General features: G+C 41.4%; 1 non-coding gene across 1 annotated transcript; it reads right to left on the bottom strand.

Moving 5' to 3' along the window:
• Positions 1 to 5,760: 5,760 nt before the first annotated feature.
• LOC123256189 lies at positions 5,761 to 5,857 on the bottom strand. Its single transcript, XR_006506829.1, has one exon. It is a non-coding gene; the product is annotated as a Z30 small nucleolar RNA (small nucleolar RNA).
• Between the last annotated feature and the right edge of the window lie 203 nt (positions 5,858 to 6,060).

Here is a 6,060-nt window from a genome sequence, read left to right as displayed (position 1 = left end):
TGGGTAGGCATCTGTACGTGCAATCTAGCTTCCTTGCCTGAGAGACCTAGAGAACTTTCATATCTGCTGTCAATAGATCTGAGAGAGGACAATATAACAACCATCTAACAAGAACATCAATAGCCTTCCCTGTCCTTTGGTTTGGCTCCGGTCAGGTCAAGCCAGGGTTAGTGAGAGGGTGAAGAACCTCCAGTCTATCACTGATCTACCAGCATCTACAATCTCTGATCAACTACTTTATATTAGCTTAGATTTACCATCCCTAAACCTCTTACCTCATTCCATGTTCCTGGCCCCTTGTTAAGTGAGAAATAAACCTTGTTAATAAGTTCAACCAAAGATTGGAGAACCTTTCCTAATTAGTAACCATCCAAACTATTAGGAAGGGGAATCTTGATTCACATTGTCAGAATTTCAGCATTATCCATGTGGCATTAATACCAGCCCATACTGCAACCAACCCAACCCCAAGTGTAATACAGGGGTAGAGTGGCTGATAATAGGGGAACTGGTGGTATAAGTAAGTCACCTGGGCCAGAGAGCCTGTAACTACTGTAGCTGGTGATTTGAGACTGTCAGGGATGTGTAGCCTAAGCTGTGATGCCTAGTTGGTCTCCCTGCTGTCTATAGGCTCCTTTAAGGTGGAGTGAGGAGCCCCTCTCTGATGGAGTGAAAGCAGAACTCAACAGGAAGTGAAGCTCACACACTTCCTGAATAAAATAGATGCTTGCCCAGTACTTCCTTTGGAGTCAACTGGTGGTGTCCCTGTTGCTAGGCTGACCTAATCTAATTTCCTGCCCACATTCCACCTCCCTCAAACCCTCCTGGGTGCCCAAGGGAAGTCAAGGGGTAGCTGGGTGTCTGGGTGAGGTCAAGGAAATCAGAACCCCCAGGTTAGTTCTGTAAGGGTATTTATAGTCCCAGCTCAAACTGTCAGCTCTTGGGAATGGTACCTGCCAGGCCAAAGTTCCATTCTCCTGACAGGATTGCCTAGGGTAATTTTGAAAATGCAAGAGATCTTGCATAAATCCTGCATTACACAAGTCAAGAGGCTAGAGGAATTGTCAACACATTCCCAACTGCTTCTTGGTTACTTGGCTAGGGCAACTGTTAAAGGAGACAGCTTGGCAAGCTCAGTCCAACAAAGCCTGTCAGGCTGAGGGGAGCATAGCCCTCTTCTATAAATCCAGTGCTACAAAGCTGCTGTGGCCTTATTGTGTTTCCTCGCCCCTGCTTCTCTCTTCTGTATTTTTAACAGGATAAATCCCACATTGAATGCTTTGGTGTGGGTATTAATTTTCCCTATTACAATCACTGATCTTATAAGACAGTGAGGGGCAAACTTTTTAAAGAGGGGGCCAAAGGAAAGGAAAAAATCTTTAGGTGGGCCAATATAATTTATTAAAAAATATCAATGATACATTTTACAAAATTCTTGTATTTTTTTGTGATACTAAGCCCTATTAATGACTGAAAGCTTATGAAGGAGAATGTGATGAATGAAACTGTGACTGCATTTCTAAAAGTTTCTCATAATTTGGTTCGAACTGGGATGCACTTATTCTTAGAAGAGAAGTTAAATGCTCATCTGTCAGTCTGTTTCTAAGGCAATTCTTTCGAAGTTTCAGTGTAGAAAACACCTGTTCACATATATATGATGAAGCAAACATAGCAGTAACTTTCTGGGCATGAGATATCAGATTTGGGAAAGTGGATTTCGACAAAGACTTGTAGAATTCTAATTTTGGAACATTAAGAAACAACTGTTTGAGTTGAGTATTACATTGTAATTCAATCAATTCAAGTTGCAAGTCTGGTTTCACTGTTTCACAGTTCACATTAAAAGGCATACTGAAAATTTCAAAGTCTTTTTCAATGACACTGAAATCTTCAAATCTTTGTTCAAATTCATCATGGAGTCTTCTCAGACTATCCTCGTAACTCTTAAGCTTTTCCTTCACCACCGGGGCTACTGAATTCAACCTCGGGAAGTGAGACAAGTCATTCTTAGCAAGCTGATTTGCGAACAGAACAAGTTGTAGTTTAAAACCTTTGAGATGGCCCCAGATATCATCAATAAATTGATTTTTGCTTTGCATCTTGACATTCAACTTGTTCATGTGGCAGAGAAGATCCGTAAAAAATGTAAAGTCCGAAAGCCATGCAGTATCTTCCAGGATTTTATACTCTACAGACCCCTGTTTCTCAAGGAAGAATGTCACTATTTCATCTTTCAGCTGCCAAACTTGCTCGAAGACACGTCCTGCGCTAAGCCACCTTACTTTGGAGTAGTGCAATATATCAGAGTACTCAGATTGTATGGATTCTAGAAACTCGCGAAATTGTGTGTGAGCAAGCCCTCGAGATCGAATAGCATTAACCAGCTTCACAATAACGTCAAGCACAGGTTTCATATCCAAAGCGGATTTATACAGGGCATCTTGATGTAGGATGCAATGTAGAAATGTAACATTGTTATCTGGATATTTTTCATTAAAGATTCCAACAAATCCAGACTTTTTCCCTGTCATATTTATCGCTCCATCTGTGGTTATACTACATATGCAATTTATAGGTACTTTCAAAGTTGAAATTCCTTCCATAAATTCATGAAAAATATCTGACCCTGTTGTAGACCCCTTCAATGACCTCATGCATGCTAGTTCCTCTGTAATACAGAAGTTTTCATCAACCCCTCTTATAAATAATAGCAGCTGTGCAGTATTATTTATATCAGAGCTTCCATCCATAGTAATTGAGCAGAATTTAAATTGGCCAATCTTGGATTCCAACTGTGATAATATGTTTTTATCTATTGCTTTAATTCTAGAAGTCACTGTTTTCCGAGACAAGCTTATTGTTTCAAAATCTTTTCTTTTGTCAGGACATAAAATATCGCAAATGTTGAGCATGTGGTGTTTAACAAACTCTCCATCAGAGAGAGCTTTGTTACTTTTAGCAATATTATATGCTACAACATAACTTGCATATGTAGCTGCTTGCTGAAAACTCTTTCCTTTCTTAGAAATACTTTGCTGACCTGATGGTAATTTTTTGCGTAGATCTTCTACTTTTTGTTTTCTTTCTTCTTCAGTCATGGCTCTAATCTTGACATCATTGTGCTTAGAGTTGAAGTGTCGTGAAATATTGTATTCTTTGTAGACTGCTACAGTTTTGTTACAGATGAGACATAGTGGTTTATCACCAAAAACTATGAAAAAGTACTTCCAAGTCCATTCATCTTTGAAAACACGACACTCAGAATCAACTTTACGTTTCTTAGATAACATCTTAGGGCTAAAATTTTTCACAATATGCAGAGTAAAATTAGCAAATCAACAACGCTTAGACAGGTCTGAATTAAGAAACGTGTTTCAATATCTAGCTGTGGTGGAGGGGGCAGCTACTGCAAGGAGGCTCCGTTGATCTGGGGTGGATGCAGCAGCAGCAGCAGCCCCTAGAACCACAGAAGTCACAGCACACAGCTCACGGTAGGGAAAACGTGGAAAATTGGAGAGCAGGGTTCCAATTGATCTGGACTCAGAAGTCCTAGGTTGTAAGGGAGAAAGAAAAGAGTTATCGGATTTGCAATCCCCCAAAGGGAGGAGAGTCCAATTCCCTATGGGAAATTGGGATTTTAAAGAAGTTAAATAAACTGGCTTAAGTCCCCTTCCAGCTCCCACCCCGCCCACCTCCAGAGCAAGAGCTAAATCCCCTTTGTGATTTTGCCACCTCCCCCTCACAGTTGCCAGTTTTACTCTTCCCTACAAAGTTGCCAGCAGCCAACTCACTCTCAACATAATATTCCAATATCTAGGATAAGTCAATAAATTTGTATGTCGTCACTGATATAAAATGAAAGAGAGGGAAAAAAAAGGAAAATATTTATTTTTCATATAGCCTGTATTCTTTTTTATTTGTCAGTTCAGGAATAACGTTGTGTGGGCCAAGAACATTTCAAGGGGCCACATCTGCCCCATGTGCCGTAGTTTGCCCATCAAGTATAATCTGTAAATGATTATAAACTCTTTTATGACTAGAAAACATTCATCTTCAAAAGAAGGCATATTTTCTTTGAAACGCTCAATGTCTTGTAGAGTGAAAGGTATATGAGGTATAATATCTAAGAATGTTTGGCTTGTTTGGGTTGCAACAGAGTGGATGAGGAGAGGGAGAGGAGTGATTGGGTGGGAAGGGAGGGTGAAAGGAGTGGGGAGGAAAGGAGGTGACTCTACACATGTCTGTCTCTCAGCTGTACTCTTCTCCTTTACCCCGGGATCAGTTTCCCCAATCATTTCCTTCTATTTTATCAGTCTATTGACGTTGCTTTATTTGTTCTTGTTGTCTTGAAAGATCATTGGCTTCTACTCGCCCAATTCTTGTCTTTAGAGACTGGTTTTCATCTATAATATTTTGATTTTCTTTTTCAATTTGGTCTATCCCGTTTTCCAGATGCTTGATTTTGGTTTCCAATTTGTTTATCAATTCTTTTGATTTGGGGGCATCTTTATCGAATTGCCCAATATAGCCTTTAGAGACTGGTTTTCCTTCTCAATCTGGTCATTTCTGGTCTTCAATTTACTTGCCTCACTTTCCAATTGCGAAATTCTGCCTTTTAAACTGTTATTTTCTTGCCAGATCTCTTCCATCTTTCTCATTATCTCAGATTTGAACTCTTCAAGAGCTTGTGACCAGTTTTGATTTTTTTGGGAAGGTTTGGATAGGATTTCTTGTTTGTTCTCCTCTGTTGTTTGCTCTGTTGTCTGGATTTTTTCTGTGTAAAAGTTATCAAGTGTTAAAGATTTCTTCTTAATCTTTCTCTCCTGGGGTTCTTGTCTCTGGCTTGCCATTGTTAGCCCAGCACCCTCTCAGCTTTATCTTCACACCCAGGGCCTGTCTGCACACTTTAGGCTCCTGAGGTCTCAGGTCTACTTGTTCTCAGGGTCAAGCCTCCTGGTGGTCCCCTTGCTTGTTCCTCTGCCCCTTGAACAGTCTTAGGGTGCTGCTTCCACAGTCATGCACCCCTCTGCACTGGGTCCCCACCCAAGGTCCACACTTGCACTCAGAATCAAGAGTTCGCACCAGAGTCCCCGCCTGAGCTCAAGGTCGGTGTTCAAAGTTTGGTTCTTTAGCCTCTTGGGGGTCTTATGCCTTGCTGCTCTCAGGAACAGGCCTTGGTGCCCCCAGGTAGCTGCTAAGAACTTAATGGATGCCCAAACTTTCTCTAACTCTTGTGCGCTTGCTTTGACATTGTAGGTGGTAGGGGGTTGGGGGGTGGGGTGGGAAGGTTGCTCAGCTCCCACTTTAGTGAGAGCTGTTTCACTCCCTTATAGCATGGAAAACCCTGATCCCATGTACCTTCAAGGCTGCACCCTGTAATGGGGTCCCTTCGTCTGTCTGGATTTGTTTTTATGTCTTCTTGAGGAGTCCTATATGCGTGGGTTAGGAGAGGTTAAGCAGCTGCTTTTTACTCTGCCTCCATCTTAACCCAGAAAAAATCCCCCAATCAGTTCTGGCTCAGGTGCCTAGGTCACCTCACCTCTGACCTATGTTTGGAGCATCCTCACATGACATCCAGCCCAGGGACACAGGTAATACAACCCCAGTACGTGGTGCTCAGGGAGGAGGGTTCACCCTGTCCTAAAAGGGAAAATAAATGAAAGCATTTTTAGTAGCTATTTAGACTGTCTGCTATCCAATACTCAGATACAACTTATGCAGAATTTCAGGGCAAGAAGGCCTGGGCACCACCAGCAGGATTAGCTCAGAGAGAAGATTAAGTGACCATGCCCTGGTCAGAGCCAAAACAGAAGCCAAGACAATACCAGATCAGACTATACTTCACTCATCATTACATGTCACCAACCTGAATTTGGTGGAATGAAACAATCTCATTTTCATACACTTTTGATATTCCATGGCAAATTAGAAAAATCCTACCTTTAGAGACCAGATTCAACTATGACTTCTCTATATTTTTGTCTAACTCAGATGTTCAGAAATCCAAATTTGAAGTACCTAGTCATTACAGATATTGATCCAGCAGTCAGGTGAATGGTG

The sequence above is a fragment of the Gracilinanus agilis genome, unplaced genomic scaffold (genome assembly GCF_016433145.1).
Source record: "Gracilinanus agilis isolate LMUSP501 unplaced genomic scaffold, AgileGrace unplaced_scaffold56813, whole genome shotgun sequence".
NCBI classification, from domain to species: domain Eukaryota; kingdom Metazoa; phylum Chordata; class Mammalia; order Didelphimorphia; family Didelphidae; genus Gracilinanus; species Gracilinanus agilis.
The sequence above is the reverse complement of the archived record's forward strand: the minus strand, read 5'-3'. Positions and strand labels throughout refer to the sequence as shown.